The sequence below is a fragment of the Rhinolophus sinicus genome, linkage group LG03, assembly GCF_036562045.2.
Source record: "Rhinolophus sinicus isolate RSC01 linkage group LG03, ASM3656204v1, whole genome shotgun sequence".
In the NCBI taxonomy this organism is placed as follows: Eukaryota; Metazoa; Chordata; class Mammalia; order Chiroptera; family Rhinolophidae; genus Rhinolophus; species Rhinolophus sinicus.
The window spans coordinates 7,889,048-7,905,766 of NC_133753.1; the positions used below are offsets into that span (position 1 = coordinate 7,889,048).

The 16,719-nt window shown below is 48.2% G+C and overlaps 1 long non-coding RNA gene across 8 annotated transcripts in view; it reads right to left on the reverse strand.

The window, feature by feature from the left end:
* Positions 1-13,401: 13,401 nt before the first annotated feature.
* LOC109455023 (protein TUNAR) overlaps positions 13,402-16,719 on the reverse strand; it is a 46,855-nt gene continuing 43,537 nt past the window's right edge. For 6 of the 8 annotated variants that reach the window (XR_012494535.1, XR_012494531.1, XR_002138554.2 and 3 more), the window contains one exon: positions 13,402-15,807. This is a non-coding gene — a long non-coding RNA (protein TUNAR). Of the gene's footprint in view, positions 15,808-16,198; positions 16,301-16,719 lie in introns of all 8 variants that reach the window. The other 2 variants (XR_012494533.1, XR_012494532.1) reach the window with 2 other exon arrangements.

A 16,719-nucleotide genomic window follows, 5' to 3' on the forward strand; every position in this document is an offset into this window, starting at 1 on the left:
TTTTGCACTGCCATTTCCTTTTAGGTTGTGGGGCTGAGAGGAGGTGAGGAAAGAGGTGATCAGAAGTACATTGGGGTTGCTAAACCTGTAGAAAGAAGAACCTGGAATAAGAAGGGACCAAAAACATCTGCCCTTTCTTGGATGATGACAGCTTCACCCAAGACATTCAAGCAAAGAGTCTTGGGAATAAGGCAGGTTCAGGTTCAAAATCCAGTATTTATTCCCTCTGGTCCTCATTTGAGGATAAAAGAGAACCTATTCTATAATATTAGTTGAGGAGGTGTGTGTAAAGATAATGTGACAATGCCCGGCACAGGGTAAATGCAATTTATATTAGTAATTGGTAACTAAGTTCATGTTGCGATGCTCGCAATAATGTGTGTAAAATGTCTCACTTGGGCGGCTTAACAATTGTGTTAAAAGGTAGTTACTTCTGTGCTAATGTTTATTCCGTCGTTCCTCTGTGCCAGACACCACTCTAAAGACCTTTCATATATTAATTGCTTTAATCATCAGAACAACACAGTGAGGTAAGTACTATGTTGAGTCTATTTTGTGCGTCAAAATGCCCAGAGAATTTGAGTAACTCAGCCAAGGTCTGCACAGCTAGGATTTGAAGTCAAGTGTCCTTCCTTTGGAAACTGCGTTCTTAACCACCCTACTAGTCTTCCTCTTGCTGTTTATTATTAATCCTACTGTTGTGACATCGTTGTCATTATCTTTTCAATTATCATTCTTACTGTGATGTTTCCCACCAGTGAACATCAAATCACCAGTAATGGCTGTTTCAAGAATAGTCTTCTTCTTGTAACTGATATTTGCCTGCAGTTTCCTTGCATTGGGAGTACTACCACCATGTAAGCAGTGAGTAATGGGGAAAATCCTTGATGGATTGTCTTGGTGAGGACAAATGTGTGTTCCATCCAACTGGAGATACTTGCTGCAAAGACCTATCTTCTTGACAGAAGACAGGCCCCCAGCTGTCAACACAGATCAGCACCATGGAGAGCTCCTTCCAATCACCAAAATGGAACCAGGGCTGATGGTTAATGGAAGTGAAATTAAATCTCTGGTTCCATAATGGTAAAAACTTAGATTTTGGGAGGGACATCTATGTGCCATACATTTTGCATACCTGGTTTTATTGAATTCTTACAACTACCCAGCAAGGTGGGTGTTATTGTCCCCATTTTGCACATGAGAAGACAATTTCAGAGGTGAAGCAACCTATTCTTGGTCACACGGCTAGTAAGTAGGGAAGCCAGGGTTAAATTGTGTCTTTTAACTTCAAATTCCCTGCTTCTTACACTAGATCATGATACTTCAAACTCCCCTGGGAAGTGAGTTATAGGTTTTACCCCAGCCCCCTGACCAAGAGCTACTCTCACAGAAACCCACCCTTAGCCGTACAAGCCAAGCAGGGATTTGCACTGGTTCTCCCCTTGCCATCCTTATCTGCTTACTCACCTAGGGTTATCCTGGTGGACATGGCACTTCATGAGAGTGGACCATGTATCTATATTGTTTACCAATGGAGCCCTTGCCAGGTTCCAGCATACATCAGGCATTTATCAAGTATTTGTTGGAGGAACAAATGAGTGAATGAATGAATGAATGAGGAGTGAATTGGCTTTCAAAGCTCTTTCCCAAAGGCTTGGCCTCCAGCCTCTTGCCACCTTCTTTCTACTGTTTCCTGACCCTTACTGATTTTGCCTCTTTGTTTCTGACATTCTGATAAAGGCAGCGTGGGTGAGTGGATAGGAAGGGAGGGTGGTCACCCAAGAAGCACAGGAGCTGCTCTTTACTGAGATGAACAACAGGGTTCAATAAACATGTGGGGAGACAAAGTGCTCCACGTGGAGAATATTCTCCTTGTGTATGTGTATTAGGGATGTGGCTGTATCTTTAGTCCTTTCATTAATTGTTTAGCACCAATTTTGTACCTGTGACTGACCTAGACACAAGGAGATGGTCCAGCCACATTCAGCTGCTTTTATTCCCCTGTATATGCCACATTCTTTCATTTCTTCGCTTTCTGACATCCTGTTCCCTTTATGGGAATACTGTTCCCTCAACCATATAGACCCATGCCTGGACAATCCTAGTCTTCCTTTAGGTCAGAAGTCAGACAGTTCCTCCTGCAGGAAGCCACCCTCTAACTTACTGAATCTGGGCTCAGTACTCCCTGGGACCCCATGTCACCCTCAACTTCCCTCATCTTTGCATTTGTTAATATTCTGTAATGTAATTTTAAGCTTCCTTGTCTGAATTTCCCCTGAGAGATGGGAGTGGGAAGATGAGGGACCTGACGTGCTCCCTGTTGAGTTTCCATGGTGCCTGGCAGCCATCCAGTAGGCACTCAACAGATCTTTAACCGAATAGCTAAAAAAAGAACATATGAACGAACTTTCTAAGCAGTAGAGAACTACATGCACATAAATTATTCCCGTTATTCTCCTCGGAAGACTGCAGAGGATCTCCTCTCCTTTGAACTCAGATAGTTGACCCTCAGGTAATGAGTTCCTTCTCCTGACTGTTCTGTATCACGTGAATGGTCATCCCTTCCCCAGTGTCTACTGAGTACGTATTACTCCCCGGGTACTCTTCTACCCCCTTGTCTACATTAGCTTATTTGACCCTTAGAACAATTCTCTGAAGCAGGTACCATTATTAGCTTCGTCTTACAGGTGAGGAAACGGAGGCAGGCACAGAAAAGTTGAGGAACTAGTGCAAGGTCACACATCTTCTGTGTCAGTCAAGGTTATGGTAAGAGATGCCCACAAAAACTGGAAAATTGAGGAAGATGTAATAAATAATAGTTTGTTAAGTAGAAACATGAGATTGCCAATATTTGATCATTTTTGACCTTTAAAATGGCAATTTTATAAGATTAAGTCTTATACAAATGTAAGGGCAGAGTTCAGGGAAAGCAATAGTGGTAATGCCATAAGTACCCTGGTGCTCGTAACTCAGGGAGCTGTGACCACCATTAGGTCTGAGAGGAGACGTAGAGGAGGGAGAGGAAGTAGTAGTTACCAGAGCCCAGAGAAAGCTGTGTGGAGAGGCCATCTGAGAGAAGATGTGGCTTTGGATGAGCCCATCATGACCCATCAGGGAGGGACCTGGGGTGGCGGTAACTCCTCAACCTGCCTCTTCTCAATTCCTTTCATCTCTACCAGGCTCCCCATTGGCTGAGCCCAAGAGCGAGTCAGAGGTCAAGGGAGCCTGTTGTTGTCGTCCATGGCTTTCAGCCTCTTGGGACACAAAGCAGAGTGGGGAAGGGTAGAGAGTGATCTTGAGAGGCAAATAGAAGACATCCGGCACAGCTAGTAAGTGATGGAGCTGGCGGGCAGCTCCAGACAGCCTGACTCCAGAGGCCATGCTGGGAACCAGCACTGCTCACTTTGAACTTGGTAGAAAGAGCAGGATCTATTGAGTTACTGGTGCACCAAAAGCTCCTCTCAGGGACTTCCAAGAGCTTCTTGGGCCCTCAGCCTCACCAGTGCATTATTCATCCATCATATTAATGGATTTCTAACAAAAGAGCTGCTTTTAAGAATGCCTTAGCACAGAATAGAGCCACTCTGAGCCCAAGGCTGCAGCCCACTCTTTGCAGGTCTGGTTCACCTTTGGAAGTTAAATATTTCAGAGGGTACATAAGGGCCCATGCCATGTTTCATAAATATTTTAGAAGTTGAGGTTGGCTGTCAAGATGCTGGTGCATTTATGAACATTGATGGCCTCCAACCAATTGAAGGTAGCTCACACAGACCACAAAATATTGACCCTGGGTAGAATCATGTAAGCCTGGAATTTAAAAGCCCAGGCTTTGAGGAAATTTTGAGATTAAAAACATCAGGTTCTGGGCCAACCCAGTGTTATTAGACAGTGGCAGAAAGAGAGGAGAATATGTGTACTGGCGTGTGTGCCAATAGGTGTGCCCTGGGGCTGGAGACAGCCCCATTCTCTCTCTCTACTTGGTAGCTTTGCAGTTGATGTTTTCTCTGCCTAGAACATCCTCCGCCTTTAATCCCATGACCAAATTCTACTCATTCTTCAAGTATCACCTCTTCTAGGAAGGTTCCCATGATTTTCCATTTTGCCCCAGGAAGAGCAAAGCATCTTGGGTATTAGGATAGTTACCTATCTGTCTCCCCCACTGGACTGTGAATTAACTTCTCCTAACATGGTCAGAAACCATGTTACAATCATCTCTGGAGCCTCTAACTTAGCATGATACCTGGACCATAGCAGCTACTCCATACATGTTGAATGAATGAATGAATGAGTCAACAGATCCTATAGTTCCTTCCTGGATGAAGCAATCTTGAGTTTTGGAGGAAGGGCTCACCAGAGGTCTGTAAGAAATCCCACTGGGAACTGTTGCATTTGTTCTGTGGGTGCAGTTGGGAGCATCAGCTGGAATTCTGAGTGCCCAACAATGGCACAAAGTGATGCACGAACAACCATTGTGAGGGTTGGCTTAATTTCTCAGCTTTCCTTTATTCCTCTCCCCAGGAATGGCAGCACAGAACCTGGGGTTCCATCTCAGAATTGGAGACATTATCATTCCTAGGAATGCAGTTCTGAATCTGCATCTAAAAAAAAAACAACACAGAAAAACAGAAATCCACTGAAAACTGGTTTAATTAAAGAAAGGAATGTATTGGTTCCTGCCACTGAAAATCAGAAACAGATTGCCCTCAGGTGTGGCTGGGTCAAGGCGCTCAAGGATGGCCTATTCACTAGTTTCTGTCAGGCCTCTTCCACATGGCACCCCCTCCTCTGTGGCAGGGATATGGGAGGAGAATGTAATTCCTTGATGGTCCATGTTTGGTTCTCATGTCCCTGACCAGAGCCAGGGCAGGAGGTCAGTTCTACACAAACGTCATGGCTTGGGAACGGAATTCTGTTTGTAGAAGAAAAGGGAGTGGACGTTGGGCAGGCTAGAGATACTCCCTTCTGGGGGCATGTGTCTGCTGGGCAGGTGGGGAGACTTGGAGCAGGAGGCACAGCTGGCTTGGAGCTCAGGCAGGCCTGGGTTTGGATCCCGGATCCGCTGGCTGTGTGCTCTGGACAAGTCACTTGGATGATCAGAATCTCTAGATGTTCCATCATAAAGTGGCCAGAAGAACTTCCTGGTGTTGTGAGGGTCAGGAAAATGATGAAGGTAAACACCCATATTTGGCACCGCTCCTGGCACCTCAAGTCTCCAGCAAAAGGCTGCCATTATTCCCTCGAGACTGATCTGTGCTAAAGGGGAGGGAGGAAGGAGGAGAGACAGGGAGTGACCACAGGCCCCTGTCCACCAGGCCTCCAGTTACCTAAACCAAATCCCAGCCGGGGAAACACACTGGGGCAGTTAGGAGGCTGGGAGGAGCGGCTGTGAATGGAAAGACGGGTCCAGGCCTCTATAAATGGAGTCCAGTTCTAGTCGTGACAAACCTTGTGACCGCTGCAAGTTAACCTGTCAGAGTTTCGGTTTCCTCATCTGAAAAGCAGGGATAATAATTTCTATGCTGCTGGGCTGTTGTGAGGTTTGAGTAAGAATATCAGGGAGCTGAGAACAGTGCCCTGCACGGATTCTGTGCTCAGACGGCAGCCCTATCTCTTCATCCCTGCTGGACAGATGGGGCTTTCACCCCAGCCAGAGAGCTGAGATAGGAGCCAGGAGAAGGGGAGCATACTTATTTATTCGTCCATCCATCCATCCATCCATCCATCCATCCATCCATCCATCCATTCTGCATGCCTACTGTGTGCCATCCCTGGTTTCAGTGCTAGGGCTCCAGTGTGCACAAGACATTCAAAGTCTGTCTCCTCCTGGAGCTTCTATTTCAGTCACAGAATCTTAAACACTCTGTTGGCAACAGAGTTGGTGACTTGACAGGCCCATGGGGCTCCAGGTCTATGTTGCCCCCCCAGATCCACCCTCCAGCCGTCTTCCTTGCTGACCTGAATAGACCATCAAAAGGTGTCCTTGTCCTCAGGGGGTCCACCCAGTGGCAAGTTCCAGAGGAGACTAGGGAGGGGAATGAAAGTCAGAATGAGGCATCTCTCTGGCTCCCTCCCTGCAGCGCTGGCTGAGTCTTCTGGAGAGTTCTCCCTCCCCTGTGCCTTTGGGCTGGAGGGGTAACAGTTCTGCACTGTTACTAGCCCTGGGCTACTGCACCTTTCTGTTTTGTTTCCTTCACTCACCCAGACCTTTGAAACAGTTTCTTGCATACCCAGCTGGCACTGTGGTCAGCTGGCTCGTGCTCTCTGTACCTGGAAGATGTCTAACGCTGATTCTGCCTCCCAGAGGGCACCATGGTGGGTGGTTCAGAGAAGCCATGTGCCCCAGTGTGGAGGAACTCGTCTCCAGTCCCTGGGCCAGAGCACGCACGTCTTCCTCTGGCTGTTCTCCACCTCTATTTTTGGTTGTCAGCTCCAGAAGACAACCTTAGAGGGGCCCATTGTCCCTTCAGGTGGTCTTCTCTGCAGGATTGGAAATGGACACACCCTCTAACTCCCGTGTCACTCATGCTGCCTCTGGGAAACACACTTCCTGGTCCTGACACTCTTCGTGCAGCCAGGGCCAACATAGCCACGCTCTTTTGGCTTCTGCCAACTGTCAGTCAGCTCAACCCTTGTCCTTGAGACACCTGTCCTCCGTGTCACCCACTTCCAACCTGCAGGAGATACACATTCCTCTCTGAGTTCTCTCCTTGAAGGCCTTCTTTAGAAGTGAAGGGAGAGAAACTGTCCACCCTCCAGGACTGTGGGACTCACCACTCTCCCAGCCAGTCCTTTCCAGAGAGACACACCCTGAGAAGCCTCCCCCAAGCTCCATGCTCGACCCTTTGGTACCTTCAGTGTGAGCAAGGGGCTGTGTCAACACCCACTGTGACATCTGACGTCAGTTGTGTCTTGATGCCTCAGTCAAAGCTCTAAGGCATCCCATTCTATCATTTCTTTGCAGCTCTGGGGGAAAGTGGGAAATGGAAACTTTATAGCTTCGAAAGACTCAGAGGGAGAGATGGAGATGTAAAAGGTCCTACGGGATTGAGGGCAAGGGCACCTCATCCCTGAGTCGGTGTTTTCACACCAGTAGGACTTCAAAAGCACTTCATGGGTGTGACTGAGAGTCAGTGAGGCCGCGAATTGCAGAGCCTTTGCCGAATCTTAATCATTACAGCCAATCCCTGCTCTTGGTTATTCACACATACAAATATTCACTCATTCAGTCCTCACAACAAGCTCATGTAGCCGCTCTGTGGTTCACACTCCTGTTTCACGAGGAAGATCGTTAAACCACAAAGAGGTTGAGTGTCTTGCCAAGACCTTCTGGTTACTAAATAGTAAAGACAGAATTTGAACCTAGAAAGTTGAGTGAACTGTGGGGCTTGGGTCTTAATCACTCGCCCACACTATCTCCGGAGAAGTTTCCGTTCCTTCCTCCCGTCCTCTGAGTGAATTCAGCTGGCTCTGTTTGCCCCAGTTCTCCCTGCCGTGTTCTCCATACCCCGTTCCATTTTCCTCGTAGCTTGACAAGTTACACAACCCCATGGAGTTGATCGTGCCAAAAATTTGGAATTATAGTCCATAGATGGACATTTGGAGGCGTTTGTACAAATCTGGGGTTGGGAACACTTTGGTTCATTATATACCTGACAGTCTGTGTGCCAGACTTCTGAAGCCAATATATATTCTCCACTTGGACAAGGATTCTCAGGACATAAAACCTAGTGGCAAGCTGTTCAAGAAAACAAATACATCACATCACTTGGCAGGAAAGAGTGTGACACGTCCAAGTGACATCAGGAAAACGGGTTGTGTCTTCTTCCCCCCAGCTGGCAACCACGTCCTGTGCAGAGGTGGCCAGCCTTTAGCCCAAAGCGGCCTGTAAGTGGGGAGGATGCCAGGCCTGGCCCTTCCACCTGGTGTCATTAGCGAGGTAGCTACTTCTCATCTCATGCCACCTACTCAGAGTGTGGCTTTGGGCTGGTCACTTGCCCTGCCTGAGCTTGTCTCCTCAACTGTAAAATGTGAGGGGTGGACTAGAGAGTGTTGAAGGTCCTCTGGCTAAGCGAGGTTGTCAATTCATGGGTCCGTGCATGTCAGACAGTGGGGTTCAAATGCTGGAGTAGGTCCTGCACGCCAACTGGAAATCCATATTTTGTAATCAGATGTGTGAAGTAAAGGATGGTCATGGAGGGAAGATAATGTTTGGTTTCTCAGGAGCTCGTATACATTCATATCTTTTCTTCCTTCTATCCTATTGCACACAGACCCTGACAGAACATGAGAAGAGATTCTGTGTGGTTGTCTTGAGTTGGGATCTCTTGATTGCTGTGACAGTAATGCCAACTTATTTTTAAAGTTCCCAGAACCACAGCCCAGGAAGGGAAGTGATACCCTTGGGCCCGAGACACTCCTACTCGTGTTGACGAGAGTGGCTCCCACTGCAGGCATGTGGGTTGGCTGGGGAAACCCATGCTCATGTCTCATTTTTAGACTCAGGTTGCAGTGACAGCAGATACCCAGGATATATTCTGTTATCACTGTGTCAGAAGCTCAAGAGAGAACATCCAGACGCCAAAGTAAATCTCAGACCTCTACTTGTATCACATCCGCTAGCATTCCTTTAGTCAAAGCAAGTAACGTAGCCAAACCCAAAGTAAAGGGCTGGGAATTAAGTGTGGGAGGTGAAGAAACGGAGGAGTGAAAAACTAGAACCAATAATTCAGTCAACCACACTTTCCATGTGATTACCTTACTCTTCTGATTACCTTACTCAAGCTTCCAGGTGGGGCATGGCCCCAAGATTTCCCTAGTCCTCTGTGCATCATGGAAGCTCTACTGTATTTATTCTTCTGACCCAGGTTCTTCCTGGAAATGCCTATTTATGAGCCAGGCTACATAGATCATTGGCCTGTCAATGGAGAGACCACCCTTGGATCAATCATCCATCTCTAGGCCAAACAGGGGCTATCCCTGAGCAGAGAAAATTCTAGCGCTATTTTCCTGCAGAGCACCATTGGTGAAGAAGCCTCATCTAGAAGGGGAAGTTGGACGTGGGTGGCACCAGGACTGGTTGATCTTTAACAGGGAGTGTCTAAAGTGAACCTTTCCCGGGCTGGCGGTCTAGGAGGTTACGTGACTTATAGGTCTCAAGCAGCTTTGATTTGTGGCTGGCCCGCACCGAGGGGTCATCAGCCTATGCATTTTGCCTTTCATGATAGAAGTGGCCCCTTTCCAATTAAGAGAAAGAGAGTGGCTTATGGGTAAGGGAGATTTGAGGGGCAACTTTTGGATCGTGCCAGACTTGAGGCTGACTACCCTCTCTGCTTCCTTTAGTCCCAATGAGGCAATTAATGAATTGCCCTTTTACTTTTCAGTAAGTGCAACGCTTAGGACTATTCAGCTGTTACCCCACGTCTTCTTGCTCTCAGATGGGAGGGGGGATGCTTCAACTGTCCAAACAGGATGTTGCATTGTTCTGTCCTTGCAGAGACTGGGGGAGAGGGGTGGCAGAGTTGACTGGACAGGCTTTGAAGCCAAGTCTCTACCTACTGGGCAGACTTCTGTCCTAGAACCCTTTATTACCTTGCCGTGGAAACATTCAGTCATGACCCTTATGCCGTTCTGCAACAGAAACAGAAAGCGTAAGCAAGCATGCCTTTTAAAGAGTCTCACTGGAGAAAACGTACACGTATTATGCAATCGTATGTCTCATTGCAATCTGCAGCCCTTCTTCTGCATAAAGTATGCAAAGTTTTGTGTAACTTGTTTACAAACAACAGAAAATATTACAGTCTGTTCATTCCATCTGCTTCCCAAGAGAGGAAGGAATCATTATATAGTGATGTCAGAGGATCTTCCAGCCCACAAGGGCGCCTTCCTGGGGGTGTCGCATGAAAGAAGTCCTGACGTTAGGGAGCTGGACGCCCCAGCATCTTCTGGGAGAAGCTCTTTCGGAAGAGGAGTCAGGACTTTGGCCTCTGGAACTTTCTCTTGCCAATGTGTGTGGTATTATCATAGTCACGCTGGGCTCCTGACATAGCTATTAGGTAAGTGCTTAAATGGACCGTTGGATTGTTTCTGTGGAGAACAATGAAACAAGGAGGTGGTGGGTTTTCTGATGTTCTGCAGGCAGTTGATGGGGAAAGCGTGGGAGATGGCAACGTTCGAAGGAAAGTGAGCTGAGGCTCTGGTGCTTAGAGGAGAGAGAGGGAGGAAAGGATGGGGGGAAGGGAAGGGAGAGTGGGAACGAGGAAGAGGAAAATGTGGGGGAAAAGAGAGACAGAGACAGAGATCTAGATCTAGATAGCTAGCTAGCTAGCTAGCTAGCTAGCTAGATAGATAGATAGATAGAGAGACAGTCAGACTGACTAAAGGATTTCCTGTAATTTTTCCATCCAAAGATAGCCCACCTGTTCTCCCAAGCATCTGCTGTGAGCTGTTCCTGCATTGTCCCATTTGACTTTCATAATGACCTGGATCCAGATGTTACAATCAGCTTTTTATGGATGAAGAAACTCAGGTGGAAAGAGTTGAAGTGATCTGTCCCAAACCATCACAGTTACCAGAGTCCTGGAGTCTTGGAATCAGGCCCTCAGCCTGGGTGGTTGTCCTGTGCTCCATCTAGATCTGCATCTCCAAGCCTGCCCCGCCATCTTGAAGCCTGCCCCATCACCTCCAAGCCTGCCCCATTATCTCCAAGCCTGCCCCGTCACCTGGAAGCCTGCTCCATCATCACCAAGCCTGCCCTCTCATCGCCAAGCCTGCCCCATCATCTCCAAGCCTGTCCCATCATCTCCAAATCTGCCCCATCATCTGAGAGACTCGTCAAAGAGACCCCAGGCCAGGCTTCCTTCTGAAGCTACTCACCAGAGGTCTGGGGAGAGGACTGGGAATGTGTATTTTTAGTAAGCACCTACGTGATTCCCACCATCAGCATAGTTTGGGAAACAGTGACGTGTCAGGATACTGTTCTCGAAGCTGATTGTGAAGGACACCGCCTCAGACCACTTTAAGGGGTTATGGGGAAGAAATGCTTTCAACAGCAAGGCCGAGTGGTTCTTAGCAAACAATGGCGGTCACCTGATGGTCCAACAGTAAGAGAACAGGGAAGCACGTGATGGTACATAATACGGAATCCAGAATGCCAAACGGCCATGACACGTGCTTTGCCAAAGGAGATTTCTTGATATGGGAGTATAGTCATAACTGTTAATGAAGAAAACATCCAGGAGCAGTGTGGACAGTGTGGCACCATGTGTGCAAATTACAATACTCCACCTGCTGTTCATGGGGAGAGGTCTGAAAGGCCAGAGGATGGCCATCAAGAATGTGTTTGGACGCAGCAAGCAGGTAACAAATGATGGAAGCTGTCCACTGTGACCGGTAATGTGGGGACAATGACCTAAAAAGTGTGCCCTGCCTAAAGGCAGCAGAATTTTAAAATTTCAAGGAAAATGGATCCGCCAAACAGATACGTAGGCCCCCCGGTCTGTAATTTATACAGTAAATATTAACAGGGGTTGCTTCTGGATGGTGATGTTTGGGGATTATTTAATTTTAAAAGATTATATAGAATTAAAAAAAAAATTTTTTTTTAAAATCTTCATTCTTTTTCAACTGTGACTGTGCCTGTGTGATTTATAAAAAGACAAGTAAGAATGAAAGAGTAGGACTGAGCTGCTGGGTCATTGGGGCCCCCTTTGTTGTTGCATGAAAAGGCCTCTCTCTGGGCCTCCCTGCAGCAGAGGCCCCCCCGAAGCTATGCTCTTTGGGGTTAGAGGACCACAGTCCTGAGCATAAGGCAGGGGCTGAGCTCTGGATTCTTTGAGAAACCATTTGCTTTGCAAAGAAAGCACAGAAACATGCAAGGTGGTCCAGCCCCTAATTACCATAAACCCTTAAAAACTTCTCTGGAAACCTTCTTTCCCCAGGTTTCCCCAGAGACCTCTGCACTGCCTAGCTGTGACTTTGGGACTTGATCTATCTGGGCCCCAGTTGGCTTACTGGTTAAAAAGAGAAAAAAAAATTCTTAGGCAAAGTGTCTCTCTGCCCTGTCTCTACCCCATCCTGTCCAATCAGTGGGACCCCCCAAGCCGCTCCTCTGCCTTTGCAGGGTCCTGTGCCTCACATTGCACTTGAAAGTCTTTGAGGCACCTGTCCCCTCCACCGAACCTCAGACGCCCTGAGGCTGTTTAACTGGGAGCTTAAATGTCATTCTTTGGCTACAAAGGTGAAGAAGGCAGCAGGCCCGTGACTTCCTGACCCTGGGGTGTTGCTAAGTCAGCTCGCCTTTCCAGGTTGCATTTCCTGCATCAGTTAAGTGAGGTAAGAATACCTACCTGATGGGATTTGGGGCTATTTACAAGTGGCCCCCGTTACAGGGGAAGGAAGAGTTCATAGCATTGGTGTGACCTGCCTGTACTCACCCAGGTGTTAAGAGATGGATTCAGGCCCAGGTGTTTTCTGGCCTTCGGCAAGCACCTTCCAGTCGCAAACACCAGACCACGCTGCCCCGGGCCTCTGCTGCCAGGACCGGGCTTTCTGAGTCAACTTCCCCAGGTAGAGGGGAAATGCATCAACTCAGCCACACTCCCTGGGCCGCTGTGCTATCACCAGGAGAGGCAGGTTGGTGGGAAGCTGTGTGATATGAGACTGAACTAGTCCCCTGGCTCCCGCGGAACTCGAACGCGCAGCCTAGGCCACACAAGATGCTGACAGCGCGTGGCCACAGAGCTGGAAGGTCTGATCCTGTTGGTTTCCAACCGTGCGAACCTGGAAAAGTCAATTAGCCTTTTGAGCCTTTTCCCCTCGCTGTGTAAAATGAGGGTAAGGTTACACGTCTCAGGGGGTTGCTGTCAGGGTCCCACAGCCTGGGTGGGAAGTGCCACGCAAAGGATACAGACCTGGCGGCGTTTCCGGTTATTGCTATGCCTGCCCAGTGGGCTTGGCACACTTAGACTCTAAAGACCCAGGACCCCTGGCAGCCTTTCCCTCTCCCATCCCCTCAAGAGGCCTTCGGATCCTGAGTTTGCCCAGTGTGTGTTCTTGGGTTCTGCTACATGAGAGCGGACATAGGATGAGAAACGCCAGCGCTCACGGAGAGAGTCTGCTGCTTTGGCTGCCAGTCACTGAATGGGCAGATTTATTTCCAGGCTGTGGGTAAGGATAATCTAGAAGCTTTGGGGAGCTGTTCAGAGGATTGGAAAAGCAGTTTTTCCCCTCAATAAATTTCAAATTAGTATACTTGAAAAATCACTGGGGCTTCTACAGTCTAAATAAAACAGTTTCAGTTCAACAGTCACATTCAGTTTTTTTAATAAAATAAAAAATATGTGTAGGCAAAGGAATGGCATGGTGTTTTAAAATACCAGTGTTGGGAAAAAAGGACATTGATACTTGTTTTTTCCTTTGCACCTTTATTGTTTACTCTGTTCACTGTTCAGAATTTTCATACAGTCTTTCTAGAATCACACATTCCATTTTATTTCTAACCAGCCTTCTCTTGTCCCTCGTCCTTATTTGTATGATATTCCGCCAGTGTCCAAGGAGTTCCCAGGGGTTATTTTTCGGAGGAGGCGCTAGGGGAGGGAGGTGTGCAGAGCTGGCCCTCAGCAGAGCCATCGAGTTTGTGTCCTGACCCCCGAGGGCCCTTTCCTGCAATGTCCCCACCTCTTCGTTTCTTCTCTTCCTGTCCCAGCAGCCTCCAGGCCTTCACTGGGCTAAGGAATCAGACAGATCAGGCTTTGAGTCCTGACTCTCTACTCCTTGCCGCGTGGTCTCGGGGAAGTTTCCGGGTCTCTCTGAGTTCTCCTTCCTTCTCCTATAACATGGGGAAAAGACTCCCTCTCTCACGGGACACTGAGAATTCAGGAATATAATGCATCGGACACACTGTCTGGTCCACGTGTGTCCTAAACACATTCCTTCTGGTGGGGAAGACCCCTGATGCATCACTGCCAGAGCCCGGTGCTCAGAGGCGTTTGCTTTATAAAAGAGCCTGGTCCCTTAGCCGAGCCCAGGAAATGACTCTCCAATGGTGGAATTTCAGACACCACAGCATGGAGGGGGACGGATCTGGCAGCAGAGACCTCTGGGCATCATTCAAATCCAACGAGGCAGGTTGCTGCTTCTTTTGTCCACGGGCAAGGCTGGCGCTGGCAGAAGAAATCCTGACCCTCTTTTTAAGGCTATGCTGCTGCAGCCTGGCCAAGGCAGTCTCAGGGAGCCAGCAGAACAGGGCAAATCCACATTTATTCAACCATCCTGCCAAGGAGAAAGTAGCTTCATGTGGGTGTAAACCAGGAGCTTTTAAGAAGCGCAGCAATCCTTTAGGGCGATCGTTATGTCCCTTCCAGAGCCCTTGAAGAGTCACCTGTCCCAGGGGTGTCCTCAGAGTCTGAAGTGAGCTCCCACGGTGGGGAGTCCACGTGTCATTTACACCCCATCTACTTTGAAAAGGACCCCAGGTGGCTCGCTGAGGAAGGGACTATGCACCGAATGCTGAGCTTTTCCCGTTTCTTTCCAGCTTTCACGGTACATGGCCATTAAAATCAAAATCTGATCAACGAATGGTCACAAGAATGAAATGAAAATGCTGCCAATAAGAAGCGGAACAATCCCTCCTACAGTTGATTTGCAAACAGAGCTGCACGCTTCCTCAGTGGTAGGTAGTCCTTGTGGAATTTCTGGAAGCTGATGTAGCACTCAGCCTTTGTTCATGCATGAGTCTCAGTAAGGATACGGTGCATCTAAGGTCCACATGCCTACAGCCACTTTATGTCTCCTATATAACGACAAAAAAACTGCTCAACGGACAATCTGAACACATGCACCAACCAACACCATGGCAGGTATGATGGAAAAATGTCCTCCAAACCCAAAAGAGAAAAAGAAAGAGAAGGTAAAAGATAAGACTAGAATGCCTACACCACAGAACATCTGCAGCCTAGGGGGCGAAGCAGATAGAACCAAGGAAAGCTCTGTGAATCCAGGAGTGCCTCTCCACATATTTGGTTCATGCTAAAAAATACAGCACGTTTATTAAAAATATATATTTATAAATCTTGATATCAACAGATACACACGTCAAGCCAATGAAAAAAGAAAAATAAGGTATCTCCCCGGTATCAAATAGACACTTTTGATGTGGGATACCTCCCCAAGGGCCACCCCTGTGGTTTTTCATACTAAACAGCTTGTGACCAGAAGATGAAATGCGTGTCCTGGGAACACGCCAAAGAGTGGCATCTGCCCTGTTCCTCTTTTCGAGTATGTGATATCTGTCTGCGATCTGGGGTAATAAATTCCTGCACCCATCCTCTCACCGATGGCGTCAAAGCCTGGCCTTCCAAGCCGTCTTCCGGGCCCCCTGCCAAAGACGTTGAGTTCCTGGTTGTGTTAACGAGTTTTGTTGGATTCATTGTGCTTTAGAGTCTGCTCCTTGCAGCAGGATCCATTTATTTTTGTGACCTTTTATAAAGTTCGAAGGTGCATTTGATCGAGTGGCGTGTGTAGGCCACAGCTGCTTGTTTGTGCAGTGTCCAGTCACAGATTTGGTGACACACAGGACTCCCGTCGTCTGGCCACCCCGAGGCGTCTGAGGAGCCTCTGGGCCCGTCACAGAGTGGTGTATATGTACACAAATATGATAACGATTAGGTTCAGGATGGTTCCGAGAATGCCCAGCATCGCCAAGACACTCTCCTCCTTACTCTCTTTTTCTTGGCCTCCTCTGTCTTCATCATTTCCATTCGTGATTACCATCTTGGTTGCAAATGTCTTTATCTTCCTCCCCAGGCCAACCTGGAACGGGAAAGATGCAGCACAGAAGATGATTATTATTAAGCACCTTCTCCTCAGCCAAGCAGATTGGGTGGGGGTGGTGATTTCATGCCTGGGGACTAGGTCACTGGTGGGAGTGAAAAATCACCTATGGATCCAGTCTTGGGACACAGTGCTCTTGGCCATGGAGGAATGGCAGAGCATGACTTATCAATTTCAAGGATGAATGTCCTGACATTGGCATAAAGCGATTAGCCCAGGAGTCTAGTCTGGGAGCCGCCCACTCTACTGGGGTGGTTTCTCCCTTTTCCCTGACGCAGAAATGGAGACAGCTGCATGGCAGTCCAGCTAAAACTTGCGTGTTCTCCCATGCCAGTGGGAATTTTACACACGTCCATGTACTGGCTCGCACCCAAGACCTGTGCTGTCCTACATGTGCACGGAGGGTGTAGGAGGGTGTCACCGTCGCAACCATCCGAGTCCTGGCTGTGATACGGGCAGGGATGGACAGGATCTAAGGAAAGCAACGAAAGCACTGAGACCAGAGAAGATGGGCAGAGCAGAGGAGAGCACCACAAGAAACGTGCCTAGCCTCTCACAGCACTACACACTGGCACAGTCATTCTGGAAAGTTCCTTGGTATTACTCAGGAAAGTGGAGAGACACACATCCTACTGCTGGGTTGGGCACCTGTTCCCCTAGGCGTATAACCTAGGGAAAGCCCTGCGCCTGTGCACCTGGAGATGTGGACAGAAACACTCCTACAAGCTCCGTTTGTGACAGCGGGGACTGACTGGAGGCCACCCAAACGTGCACCGAGAACAGAGCAGATGCACACGTCCACATGATGGACCATTATACAGCAGTGAAATGAATGAACAGAGCCTACACGTGTTAAGGTGGATGAAGCCCCAACACGTAACGCAGACTGAA